At 35.6% G+C, this 15,257-nt stretch overlaps 1 long non-coding RNA gene across 1 annotated transcript; it reads right to left on the bottom strand.

Annotated features, from left to right (window-relative positions):
- Positions 1 to 1,117: 1,117 nt before the first annotated feature.
- On the bottom strand, positions 1,118 to 2,034 carry LOC135765179 (uncharacterized). The gene is made up of 3 exons (XR_010540518.2): positions 1,968 to 2,034; positions 1,324 to 1,404; positions 1,118 to 1,185 (listed from the first exon to the last, which is right to left on the bottom strand). It is a non-coding gene; the product is annotated as an uncharacterized lncRNA (long non-coding RNA).
- Between the last annotated feature and the right edge of the window lie 13,223 nt (positions 2,035 to 15,257).

The following is a 15,257-nucleotide window of genomic DNA, read 5'->3' as shown; positions in this document are numbered from 1 at the left end:
GGAATTCATTGGGATGATTTTAAATGTTTTTAGAAGAAATTAAAGAATTTAAGCTATTAAATATTACAAAATTGCATCTAAAATAATTACTTTTTAAAGGCTTTTTTATGAATTGTATTCACAATTAAAATGAATACACCAAACCAATGAGTCCTCTGAATTAAACTGGACCAACATGAACCAGAGAATGTGCATGTCAAGATAGAATTCTAGTTTGTAGCCTATATAAATTGACATATATTATTGTTTATATATATTATAGCAGAATAAAAAAGCTTATGTAAACGTTCTTATTATGAATTAAGCACGTATGAAGATAATTTCATCATTTTTACAATGCAATGTAAACTTTATAATAAACATAACAAGAGCATTCGTCGGATTTGAAATGATGGATGTGCTGTGCTGACTGTCGCGTCACATAGACGACAGAGACAAGTAAGATCTGCGGTAAAACTCAGTGGTAAGTTTTATTTCATCTCAAATATCAAACGGTTCATGCTCTTATCATTAAAAACAATCTGAGCAAACACCACACGCAGGGTTTATGTACTTATCAATGCTGCTCACAAACGTGCGAGGCTATGTATGTGTACTTGTTGTCAATGACAGTACTGGTCAATCACAAACGCGCTCAAGCGCAGGGTATTGTGTGCTTGTCAATCACGGGCATTAAATCCATCGAGTTCTCCGCAAAAATCTGCGGGCGCGGATTCCGTTGAGACATGTTGATGTTTTATTAGTCTGATACTAACAAACAGCGGACATACGGCTGCATCCTTTCATTTCTTTGCCGCTCTAAGTAAACAGTGGTTGCGTCACGCATGAGGTAACTTCCTGGTGTTTGCATTCAGAGTAGCGAAGAAGAAATGAGTTTCGCTTTGCAGCGTTAGCTATAACGGGCATAATTAGGTTTAGTAAGAAAATGGTATCGGATCGGTACATGGGTTCAAGTACTCGCCGATTCCGATGCCAGATTTTTTTGTGGTATCGGCCGCATTTCCGATACTGGTATCGGAATCGGAACAACTCTAATATTTTCCTACTGACAATGACAAACCTTAAGTCTTGAGAAACAAGTAGAAGGTGTTTTTAAAAAGCCACTCTCAATTCTCATCTGCGAAGTTTCTTGTGTGTCATTCTGTTTCTGATCTGACAACCCTTGCTGTCTGTTTCTTGTTCAATCTTGACAAAATATAAAAAAGAAAAATTATTGCAATATTGGAAGAGAATTCTATAATGACTTTTATCAGAACATGAATACATACACTTGCATACTGCATTTAAGTAAATATTGTAGAATAGCAGGGTTAACACAATTACCTGATCCAGATGTAGTGGCTGTTGATGCATGAAAATCTCAGCATTGACAAGATCATCATCACTATTCTAATTTGAAGGGCTCTGATAACGAAGACATTACAAAAGAGTTATAAAAATATACTAAAAACAAGAGCACATTTGTCTAGATAACCATTATTTTCTATTTCCATTACAACTTGCTAACTATTTAACAAGTAAGCAAAATTACACCGTTACAATGTATTTCAATTCGAATAGAACATGCAAACTTACACGACATGATATTTTTGTACAAAGGAGTTAACTTAAGTGTTTCATGCCGCTTAAAATCATGGATACTGCGCGAATGACCGCAGGTGAGCGTCATAAGCGTAATTGAGTGATTGCCATGGAAACATGAGGGTCACGTCGACTATCTTGTCCCTTTTAATTTTATAACTGCATTTATACACATTACCCCGTCGAGAAAACCTCAGCATGATTAATATTGGATTCGACGCCCATGTTATCACGTCATCAATAAGTTTGGATTAATGTCATTAACACGAACTGCTATACGTATCCGTTATTGCGAATTTGTGAGCCATAAAACACCAACATCTCATCTAAGTTTTAACACTTTATCAGTAATATGAATTTGAGAAACTAAGCAGCTTAACACTGACCGGACCGCACCGCACTCGAGCTGCTCCTCCTTACAAAAGGCTGATAGGTGTCTGTGGCGCCTGTAAGACCTCTCGGATATAAATTACGCTGACTGAACTACGAAATCAACACTTTTTGACCGAAGTTGTCCAAAAAAGCCCTTACATTTATAACTAGTTGCTTTTCTGAAGCAAAAACAACCAAGTGGTTAAGTTGATAAAAAACACCTCATATTAATTTATTAATAATAACGAAGTCCAATTTCGGCGGGAACATCCCGTGGACTAGTAAATTAACTACTATAACGAATACATTCGCAACTAACAGAAAAAAACCCGATTTGGCATCGTGCTTTTTTGTCATACCACTTTGTATATGTGAATAAAATAACGTTATACGTTTACATTGACTTATATTTCCTTACCTCTTCTTTCTCTGAAGCATTTTCTCGTGTGATACGCAAGATCTCGCAGACAGCCGTTAAAACAGTCCAGTCTCGTGTAATCTCGCGAGATTACCTCGCTACCTGTATATTCAATTATTTGTTACATTTTTTTATAATTTCATCAATTTTATAAAATGAGTTTTTACATTTTTTTTCTGAATGATTCACATATTATAAAACATTATTTTATTGTCTCTCTGCAACCATTTACTTCACTGTTGTTTCAACGTTGTTTCAACGTTGAATCAACGTTGAACAAACAACTGACGTTATTTCAACCAAATTTCAACGTTGATTTTTAAGCATTTTATTAACCTTTTCAACCGTTTACCATTCACCGTTGTTTCAACGTTGAACAAACAACTGACCTAATTTCAACCAAATTTTAACGTTGAAGGTCGGTCATATGCCCGCTGGGAAAGCTTCTGACATCATCTCCTTATAGAAATCACTAAAATATATTTTCTTTCACATATTTAAGTTAACTTAGCCTACTAAATGAAGAAAAAAAAGAAATTGCTAGAATAATGTTAGACTCTGAGGTAAAACGAAATGGCAAATAAATAAACATTACCCTCACCGGTAACACTTTACAATAATGGTACATGAATAATCATGTACTAATACATAAATCAATAATCACTTTACTATGAACTAATGATGAGTTAAGCTATGTACTAATCAATAACTAACCATAACTATGTCATGAGTCATATGAATTCATGCATGAATTACAGCCACCTTAACTACACATTAATACATGTTTGTTAGTTAATGCATTAATTAACACTTTGCGTAACCCAAATCAAACATGCTCTCTACATGAACGTAAATAACTTGTTTGTGCAAAATGTTTAGGTTTGTAATGCAAAACTGTTTACATTTGCTCCTGCAGCTGAGCTACAAACATAATTCAGTGGCACTGGATTTCTTGCAATATTTACAGCTAACCTTGATCATTAAATGTACAATTATGCATTCATAATTAAAATGAGTTATTCCACTGCTGCCATTAAGAGTGACGGAAGCTATTCTTTATCAATTTAAATCAGTGTTAGCCTACAGATAATGGTTATTGTTGTGGTTATTATTGTGTGAACTGGCTTGTCTTATTATCAAAATGCACATACAGTATCTGTCTTGTGTTCTTGTCCTTTTTTTAAGCCATTATTGCCCCTTACCAAATGCCTGCACAATTTTCACCTCTGCTCCTCTCCTTTACAAACCACCAAAAATTAGGATTTAGATGAGCTGAATATGTATAGAATGTGTACTTGATAACTTTTTAACAATGTACCCCTCCAAGAAATGTCATTACCTACACAATAATAACAGTAACAAATCATTAATTTATGTTAGTTTATTATAAGTTACTGATGAGTTATTAATGATGTGCCCCTTATAGTAAAGTCATGACCTAATCATACTTAACAAATCATTAATTTATGTTTGTTTATTATAAGTTACTGATGAGTTATTAATGATGTGCCCCTTATAGTAAAGTCATGACCTAATCATACTTAACAAATCATTAATTTATGTTAGTTTATTATAAGTTAATGATGAGTTGTTAATGATGTGCCCCTTAAAGTAAAGTCATGACCTAATCATACTTAACAAATCATTAATTTATGTTAGTTTATTATAAGTTAATGATGAGTTATTAATGATGTGCCCCTTAAGTAAAGTCATGACCTTATCATACTTAACAAATCATGAATTTTATGACATGAAGTTTATAAGTAGTCTGTTTCTCAGTTTGCTGCAGCTATAAGTTACCCAGTGGCGGAGGGAGAAAGTGTTTGATGGGTGGGTCTCTAAAAATCTGCATGCCAGAAAAATTCTAATCGTTTTTTTAACTTAATTGGGAGAATAAAATGACTATGTTATGTCAGTTGTGTCAATTCAAGTTCAAATGACGTTATTCAATCTAACCGTATTACAATGGCTGAAAGTGAAACAGAAGGCTACATCCTCCGGAGGTCGGATATACAGGCTGCATACGTCATTAAGCCTGGTTTATTTCAGTTAAATGAGCATTACATTCGCAAGGCATAAGCATATTACAACAACTTACGATTAACTATTTAAGCATTAAGCATTTATTTAATTAGCTAAACGCCCGTGGCTTACCTACTGGTTCTGAAACATAGAGGACCCAGAAGCAAAAAATTCAACAATGCTTTATTGAAAATCAACTTAAACAGTCCAGTCGGGCCGTCGAGTCCCAATCTACAAACAGCGAGATAACATCAGTGTTACTGGTGCACACCGTTTTTAATTACGAGGCTTTTCTTTACCACAGTGATCCACGCGTTCTTGCTCCACACGAATCTGCTACTCAGTGAGTGCACCCTAATTTCCGCGCTTTGTTCAAACCCGCCCCTTCCGCTCTAGATAACAGCAGCGATTGGTGGATGGAAAGCAAGACATTACCGTAATAAACCATATAATGCCAAAAAAGCATTATAGGAGCAATTCAATTTTTTTATATCCCCAATGGTTGGAGAGTTAAGGTCGAATCAAAGCGCTTTCCATGGATATGATTGGTTGTGCAAGCTGTCAATCAACCCGTAGATCGGCCACTGGCTGAACAGTGATCCTGATGCAATGAGAAAAAATTAATAAATATTGTTTAAAATAACATCAAGATAATATCGCAGAGGTTTTCATTTTATTGGGTTTCACAAACAAACTGGTAGGATTTGGCGGTTTGATGGTCTCTATATGAGCACTATACATTTGGCGTTGTGACTTTGGTTAACGCGTTTGTCATTTCTGAGGACTGGTCAGAGTGATTTTAACTGGAATATTTTGACAACGCAAAAAGCAGCAGACTACGGAGCCCCAACGAGCGAGCAGCCTGTTAGGCTCTAAAGCAGGGGTCTCCAACCTTTTGTGAGCAAGTGCTACCACAATGGATAAAACAATCTGGAGGGCTACTTTTTGATATTGTCTACTCAAAACCTTTTTGTTTTACTTGTTTATTTTATTTCATTTTACTTGTTGATGTTTTAGTATTGTTTAAAAATAAACCAGGCCAAACTAATACAAATCTGTATACAAATACAATCTGTAATGAATAAATATTACAATTGAGACAATTAATAGAATGTGCTTTGGCGGGCACCTCACAGACGTTGTTGGAGACCGCTGCTCTAAAGTTTACATTCACCTTTCTTTTGATTTTGCAACAACGTTGACAAGCACGTAAGGAACAATTACATAATAAAATACTTTAACAACCTTCTATCTTGGTATTGTGAGCATATGCATTTTAAAAATATATTGTGCATATAAAATTATTAGTTTAACATTTTATGCATCTTTATTTGACCTCAAAGCATCAGATCCTGCGGACCCCAGGTTGAGAACCATTGTTCTAAAGCATGTTTGATTTTGGTTACCCAAAGTGTTAATTAATGCATTAACTAACAAACATGTATTAATGTGTAGTTAAGGAGGCGGTTATTCATGCATGAATTTATATGACTCATGACATAGTTATGGTAAGTTATTGATTAGTACATAGCTTAACTCATCATTAGTTCATAGTAAAGTGATTATTAATTTATGTATTAGTACATGATTATTCATGTACCATTATTGTAAGGTTAACAGATCTTACCACAGCATTTTAGTCGCCTATTTGTTATTACAACAATCAAAAGCTCATATTCTCCTCATACAGTATAGACGTGTCAAATCGATCGGAAAATTACTCAAACATATATTCCTTCTCACATATTTAAGTTACTAAATGAAGAAAGAGAAAAAAATAACGCTAAAACAATGTTAATCTCATAAAACAAAATGACTGTTATTGAATAAATGACGTGTTGGGCTTTTTTGCTGATCACAAGAGCAAGTGCGTCAGAAGTGATTTGGAGTGATATTTTCAAAATGAAACAAGCAGGGCTGCACGTATTGGTTAAACTAAATGACGACCTTAAGTAATCTACTATTCATTTTTAATATAATGTGAGTGTGTTCTTCCGTCCTTGGGAGTTCGAACTCCAGAGTCTGAACTTGCAAATCTGAATTATGAATGACGTATGTCCGAACTTGCCGTTCTTGGTATTGAGAAACACCCTTCTCCTTTTTCACCTTTTCGCCACGCAGCAAGGTTGATTAGGAATTAGTTTGACCTGATACCCCGCCAGCCCTTAGCACTAGACAGCAGGGCCAAAAGGAGGGAGTAGGCAGTTGTAACACCTCTCTTGCTAGACAGTCAAGATGAGGGCAATCGCTTCTTTCACCACAACAGAGTACACTAGCTGATGGGAATTGAATTTCTTGAAAAATAACAACTTGGGTATTGTATCCCAGAGCTACTATAAAATAATTGCACCAGCTTTAGTTTCAATGGCATCTACAAGCAAACAAAATGGCAGAGACAAATCCACAGCAATGAGCATAGGAGCAATAGGGCTTTGGCTCTTTCAAATCCCTCTTGAGAAGCAGTAGTCCACTCAAAAGGTATCTTGGAACTAACCAGATCTATCAAAGGTGCAACCACAATAAAATGTGGGAAAAAACCATGATTGTAGCCAAGCTTTATAAGAAATCAACGCAATTGCCAGTGATTAGCAGGTATGGGGAAAACACAAATAGCCTCAATCTTAGCCTCAATGGGGCAAACTTGTCCATTACCTATTACTTTACCCAAATAGGTAACTGTGGTTTTTCCAAATTTGCATTTAGCTAGGTTCAAGATTAAAGAGTCTGTCATTAGTCAAAAAAACAGTTCTCTTATATGTACTAAGTAGGGCTGTAGTCAACCAAAGAAATGCTTATTCGACCAAAGTCCTGTCCTGCGCATCGATTAGTGAACAAAAAAAAAGACCCAATGATTTGCATTTTGATTGAACATTTATTAAACAATTGTCATGGAGAATTTATAAAACAACAACGAAAAAACATCAAGTATAATCAGTGGTGGGTAGTAATGAATTACATTTACTCTGTTACATTTACTTGAGTAATTTTTTTGGGAAACTAGTACTTTTAGAGTAAATTTAAAAATGGGGACTTTTTACTCTTACTCAAGTATATTTCTAGTGAAAAAACTGTACTTTTTCTTCGCTACATTCGGTGGCGTTACTGCGCTACTGTCGCATAATTAATTATGCCTCAAGTTCGGTCTATGTTTACACTCCAAAAGGTCAAAAAGAATAGTTTCATATTGCGATGCATGCTTTGTGCACCAAAACGAACTGACATCTCAACGTAAAGGAATTCAATCTCCAACCTGAAACAACACGGGTAAGTGTCACTGTTGGCCATTTGGTAACCATGGGCACTTTTACGTTATTATAATACTAAGTCACACACTGTCCGAGTATTTTTGTCATATGCGCTCTTGTACAAGCAATGAAAATTAGTCTTACCTTACAAACAACACTCACATCTGCACATTTCCATATCATTTCCCCACAAAGCTAAACAAATTGAACAGCATAATGTTACGTCTTGCATTAATAATATGGAAGAACCGCGGCAAAAGTAACACGGGACGAAAGTAACAAAGCGATTTTCTCAGAGGACTGATAACATTTGCATCCCAAACAGCATCTTTACAACCCTTGACAGAGCTGACAAATTTGCGTTATTTACTCACAGTTTTCCGCGTGTAGATCCAGGAGGTGTTTTCAACCATAAGTAAATTCCAAAAGCGGTCATTGTTTTCTTATAACGCGTTGTGTTTCTCGTTTCATCAATCTACAGGTTATTTAGTGCTCTAACACATCCTGAAGTTTGACTTCAAGAGTTTTTCAAAATAAAAGTAAATCGGGTTTAAATGTGAGGAGATCCTGTCGGGACGAAAGTAACACTTACTTTTGTCCCATTTACAGTATATTATTCTAATTTTATTTAATTTAATTTTCATAGTGTTTAAACTGTTGAATTTAAGTTTGTACTGTTGGATGCTTTTGAAACATTTGATAAAACTGACATTTAAAATGAAAATGTCATTTAATTATTTTTTACAAAGATAAATTACAAAATATGTTTGCAGTTACATATTAAAGAGGTCATAGTCATGTATAATTAATAAAAACAAGTGTAACACGAAAATCTATCTTGTTTAGTTGTGTTTAAAAAGTAACAGTTCACCACACTTATGTTCAAAGTGAAATTATACTAGTCATTTTACATTTGTTCAAAATTCCACCTGGTATTGATAGACCATACTTGTGAGTTACTGACCACAGCAAAATATATCTCTGTCTGAAACATTATCTTTTAAAATTAAGTTTTTCTGAAAAATTGTACCTTCGCCCCTGTTCTCCCCTACACATAACCAGACACCTTACTTAAGTGTAGAAAATGCATACGAATCAAAGCTGGATTTTATTTAATTCCTTCGTAAAGAATCTATATACTTATGAAAATAAAAGAATAAAGTATGTTTTTAAAGCGGAAGTCCACCCTAAAACAACATTATGCCTCAACACTATATTTCATCACATATATGTAGTTGATTGTGCTGCCATCAAATGTACTAACTCCATATAAAAAATGAAAGCTTTTAACTACTACAGTAACGGTGATTTGACGTGTCGTCAAATCACCGGAAGAAAAATGCACGACTACATAATTCTGAACGTTCTAAATGGGGGCGGGTCTTGAGGCGAGATGATTGACAGTAGATGATAACGTTTTTGATTGACAGCTGCACAGGAGCTAACGTTAGCTTGCTTTGCTCGTGTTCATAACAACAACAACATGATAATAACTTCCTACGTAGTATGTTTACAGTAGTTACACAAAACAAGCAACAACAAAGCCAATAGCCAAATGATGTTTTAGATATTTTTAGAATTTTACATTACCTGAGTCCGCGGAAAAACTGGGCTGAAAACAGTACTCAAAATCTTCCTGACGAAAGTGCTGGCTGCATATTCAAATTTTCGCGTAGTGGTGGGTCAGCTGAGGGTCGCGTTGATGTCAACAATAAAAACTCCCGGTGGCCTGAATTTGTTGTCCTTACATCCACATACTGCACAGGTTCTTGTCATCTTTTATCGAGGGCTTTGGTGATTTTCCCTTCAGAGACTGTTAAAGCGGAGTTACTCTTTGGATGGGTTCGTCTGCCGGCTAACTTCAAGTTGACTTGAGTTGATTTTAGAGCAAGTTGAGCGGTAAAAGAAGTTAGGCTTGTTCAACTTTATGTGGCGTTGCAAGAATCGACAGCCGGATGACGTCAAAGGAACCTTGACGTCATCCGGCTGTCGGTTCATGCGGCGCACATGTAGTCAAACAAACCTGAAGACTGAATCGAACAGCGGTTAGTGGGTGGGGCTAATGACTCAGTTTCGCGCAGTGCATTCTTGTTAATTGAGTACATTAAAGACCGTTACGAAAATTCAGCTTCAAAACACTATCAATCTAATAATCGAAATCGTGCAAATTTCTTTTTTTTTTCTCATGGAAAATGCAAAATGGACATAAATTACCCATGATAACAGGCTAAAATGTCTAGATTGGACTTCCCCTTTAAAGAAACATGTATTATATATTATAATAAATGTAGAGTTGATTTGCAAAAACAATAGTTGCATTTGAAGTTCTAAAATAAGCATTTTGTCAAGCTGCTTATGTTGAGTAATTGCACTTTAATGGCAATGAAAATAACCTATTCATATAAAAACATGATAATAAACAGACACACACATTCTTTTTTGTTTACTGTTAGCTTGTTTAAAGGCAGATGCTGCCAAGAATGTGTTGTGAACGTGAAAATAAAGACACAGTTAACTGTCAAATTTTCTTAATGACACGTTATGTGATGTTGCAGGACTGAGATACTGTAGGCTGCTTTACTTTAACCTAGGTTTATAAGCAGTATATAAGCAGAACAATGAGACTTTCAAGGAGAGGTTTGTAAAAACCCTCCAAGTAGTCTGAAATTCAGTGTTTTTACGCTTCTTTTCCATCAGATCGGAAGTAACAAGTAACTGAGTACTTGAGTAGATTTTTCATCTCATACTTTTTTACTCTTACTCAAGTAAATAATTAGATTTGATACTTTTACTTTTACTTGAGTACATTTTTTGTATAAGTACTTGTACTTTTACTTGAGTACAGATTTTGGGTACTCTACCCACCTCTGAGTATAATACATAAAACTATAATAAAAATACAATTCTTTGAAAGTGACTTTTTTTGGCAAAGTGAGGAGCTCTGTACTAGGTCTATAGTGACAGTCACAATTACGCACCTGACCACACCCGCACGCTACAAAGAATATAACTGTTAAAACTGCCAAATAATGAAAACTCTTTAAAGCTCTCGTTTATACAGGCTGTATTTTCTTCTTTAATTTGAAGCTATGGGTTGACTTTTGTCCAGCCGATCTAGGGGTTTAAAAACAAACACACACACAAACACACACAAAAATAGCCTAAAAACAATCCTAATAATAATAGGCTGTATAGTAGGAAGGCAAACGCAGAATCAAAGGACAAATGGCTCCTTAGTTTCGAAATTGGGTACAAGGTGATCGTGTTGGGAAAAAAAGAAGTTTGTCTAGCGTTAGAAGCTAATTTGAAACATTGCTGCAGCTCATTTAAGAAAATAACAGCTGCGAAGAGACTCCGCTTTAGTTTGAGGTAGTGCTCCTAAAATAAAGAAAGAAGATGATCATCATCACCGTATCTGTTACCACTGAAATGTAGATGTAATATATTTCCAAATCTAAGCCCGTCGTATGCGGAATGTTGCCGAACCTTTTTTTGTGAAATGCAGCCAAACAAAAAGATTTAGATTTCTTGGAGATTTTGCTGACTAAAGCTAAAACAGGTAGCCTTTGAACTGAATGAATACAGGAGAACTACCGATATTCCTTTCTGAGCGAAGTAGCAGTGAAGTGAAAATATTCTTCTGACTAAAATCTTTTCAGGCTAAAGCCCTATTCGGACGGGAATAGTTTTACAGGGGGACCTTTGAGAAAATTGTGCTTCTCAGAGGTCCTCTGTGTTTTTAATCCAGTCCGAATCGGCCATGTCTGTGTTTTTCTCTGACAACCTCCGTAAAAATTCCAGAGCAATTACCTACTGTTTTTCGCTGAACTCAGAGGTCCTCTGAGAAATTTAATCCCATCCAGATGCAAATGTCTGTGTTTGCCCACAATATCTTTTCAAAAGGCGGTTCTTGTCTTGTTTTGGCTAACCTGATGTGCTGTAAAGTCTTACTAAAGCCCTATTCGCACCGGATTAGTTTTACCTGGTGACCTCTAGTGATTTGTAATAATTACGGAGGTTGTCTGTGATCTTAATCCCGTGCGAATCGGCCATGTCTGTAATTTGTAAAGTGAAAATTCCTCCGCAAATGACCTACCATATTTCGCAGAACGCCGAGGTCCTCTGATAATATTAGTCCCGTGCGAATTGGCATCTCTGTAATTTGGCCAGCATTTGTTACCAGTGCGCAGTTGTTCTCAGTTTCTGTGCCTCACGCACGGCAGCTGTGAAGCGCACATACAGAGACACATCCCTCCGATTTTTTTGGCTTTCACTTTTCACTTGAGGGCTTTATTAGTATGTTTCTGATTTTAAACTTCTAATCAGTCTCTTTCGTCCATCTTGGTGATTAATATTAAAAATATGCAGAACTGTCAATATTTGCGATCTCTAAGTTTAGGTGGGGCTGTCGTGGTAAAGGAATTTCATTTGTGGTGATTTCGGGTGGCTCATAGCGTTGTATACACAACCCTTTGTTTATTAAAATAAAATAATTATTTAAATCCAGAACAACGAGATGCACTGAGGTTGGTTAGGCTTGTTAAGTGCAAATTTACAAAGAATCTGTTAATACAGAACATAGCAATGTCTTGAAGAAATTACAATTATGCAGTATTTGTGCACGTGTACAGAACGAATGCAATACAGAAGGCAATACATATTAATATAGGACATTTTTAATTTGTATCTATGAAATTAAGTTGGAGAGATCCTTTTTAGTCATTTGGCTTTTTTCATCATTTCAGAACAAGCTTAACTGCTATTCATAATAACTTATATTATATTCTGTGTGTTCCTTGGTCGAAAATATGTAGAAATATATGCGAGTAAAAAGTACAGAACAAAAAAATGTAGCTCACGCGGAGCAAACGGAAAGCAGTTAATAAAGCAGACCCTCCGTAGATGAAGTGCTGAAACAGTCGAGTCGGTTGATGATCATCATGTTTATGTTTCACGCAGATATTGTTGATGAAAAACTTGCATATCTTAATGCCCAGGCGAGAGTCAAGTGTTCAGTCAGTTAATAATAAAGCCATCGGCGTTACATGCTGCTGTTACCTCGTCCACGGAGCGGACATTGTTGATACACAAAGAAAAAACCTTGTTTTTATTAAAAGCTGGTTGTTTTTATTAATTTATTTAATTCTGGTAAGCAAGCAGTTATATTTTTTGGCAGAAGACGCTATTCTGTCATTTCAGTTTCACTTTTTTCACACATTCAATGATTTAACGAAACGATTTGATAAAGGTACCTCTAACAGCGTGTCGCGGTGTTGCGTGATAGTGTTATGCAAAGCCTCAACATTATATTTGGGAGATAAGTCAGTAAATTGAAGTGAAATCACAGGCTTTGCTTATCCCGTGCGAACCGGCCACACGAATCTCAGACGTAGGTAGGTAATTTCTAAATCACATTAGGTCCCCAGATAATACTTATCCCGTGCGAATAGTACATAAGGCGCATATATTGTACTTTCTCAGTCCCATTCATTCAGATATGGATGGTTTTTTTTACATTCGGCGAAATAAAATAATTAAATCAAGACTCAAGAGCTGAATATCAAACACTGTTAAGACTAAACACTGTAATATCAGTATAAGGTAAACTCAACCTTATTTTGTTAAACTTCGGAATGGTATTGCTAATTAATAAAGATAATAAATTGTTATTAATCATTATTTCTTCATCTCTTTGGGTTTATTATAAGCAGCCAGTTATATAAAACACATAGGCTACTTTAGTAGGATTTTCATTTTTTAAAATTAAATCAATAAATTACATGTTCTGTAATAATTTTACATTTAAAGCAAAATATCAAACCTTACAAACAAGCGTATCCAGAGCACTTTGATCTTCTGCAACGCCCAAATGCATAAAACAGACACTCCCAATTATGGAATAGCCTGAGAATTTTAATCTTGTCTGAATTGGTACATAAAATCACAGATGTCGCGGGGGACATGTTGAAACTCAAACTTCGTTTGGAAAACTAATCCTGTCCGAATAGTGCTTAAGTCATATTCCTTTAACTGACACTTTATATAAATAGGCGAGAAGAATATAATTTTTTCCCCCATTAATGTCATATTGAAGTGTCCTGTGGCATATATAGGGTTGCCAACTTTCACTATGTAATACAGGATAAAATGTGGGCTACCGCAGCAGTTTGAGTATGGTTTGTGTAAATAAAATGTCTATTGTTTTAAGCCGTTTGTCAAAAAAGATAGCTAATCTCCTATATATAACTCTTATGCCTACAACATAATTTTTTAAAGAGCACCTATTATGAGATACACGTTTTTAAACATCCTTTTCTGTGTATGTGTGTATTAATACATGCTAACTATAATCAAAAAGTACATACCTCAAAGAAAACGATGGCGCGAGTTATCGTCTCTAACGTTCGAGGACTACAAAAAACCCTCGGATTTTAGGCAACAGTTTACTTCCTGGGATTGGTGACGTAGACAAGACCAACATTATCATAGTTCAGCCCTCTCTGCTTTGCTTGGGTACACCCTCAAAGATGGGGGTGGAAAGCGCCGAGTCAGAAGAGAGCTGAAATGGCGGAGGTTGGGAGTCCATCTGTTTCGAGTGTGCTTGTAAACTCGTTTCATCCTTTAAGCGATTAAATCTCTCGAGTAGACGGTGTCTCTTTATATGCGAGGGCAAAATAGCACTTTATGGACTTCCATAGAGGCATCATGTTTAACACGGTTCTGGCAAAATCCAGTCAGAAGTTGTTTGTAAGTTCACGGAGTTTTCACAATGACTGCTTCATGAACCGAAGCTGGATTTGCGCGTTGTCTCATCCTTAAAGTTGGATTACCATGCACTTCTGGATCACAGGCTGTAAGTATCCATGTTTATTATTTATCTTTTACGTTACCGGTTACCGAAGCTTAACGTGTGCGTGTAGAGCAAGCTTGCAAGCTAATTGTTTTGTGTTGTAATACTGTATTTTATAAACAACGTACCATATTTACCCACGTGTATGTTGAATTATGCAGACTATCGTTTTTTTTATTGAAGTTGATTTAGACGTGTTTACAAACTTGCTAAGTTACCAGCTAAACTTTTACTGGTAAAGTTTGTTCTCATAATCAAACTCAAGAGACTCTAAGTAACATTACAGATGATTTGTTTATGTATTTTACTGTTGTATTTACTTGAAGCTTTCATAGATTTTGAGACGAAGTAAACATGTAATGTGTGTTGCGTATGTTGGGGCATGTAATATGTAATACATGAACGTTTTAATGAATAGTCTAACGATTTATAGTTGTTGTGCCCTATTGTTATAATTATAATAATAATTTATTTTTGACTGATTACATGTTTGTTTTATTTGTCTATATCCTAGATTCGCAGCAGGACACATCCTTTTACACTGTGGGCAGCAGTAGACGTGATGTATAATGCCAAACATGCAACATCATTACACACAGTACAAGGAGTCAGAATGGCATATGAGAAGCAAAGGTATGTAACACATATGATGTATTTAGCTAGTGATACCACTACCAGTCTTAAATGTTTAAAGGTGCAGTGTGTAATTTTTAGAAGGATCTCTAAACAGAAATGCAAAATAATATAAAAAAAACTATGTTATCAGGGG

Source organism: Paramisgurnus dabryanus, chromosome 6 (assembly GCF_030506205.2).
Source record: "Paramisgurnus dabryanus chromosome 6, PD_genome_1.1, whole genome shotgun sequence".
In the NCBI taxonomy this organism is placed as follows: Eukaryota; Metazoa; Chordata; class Actinopteri; order Cypriniformes; family Cobitidae; genus Paramisgurnus; species Paramisgurnus dabryanus.
Note: the sequence above shows the minus strand (reverse complement) of the source record. Positions and strands in the feature narration are given on the sequence as shown.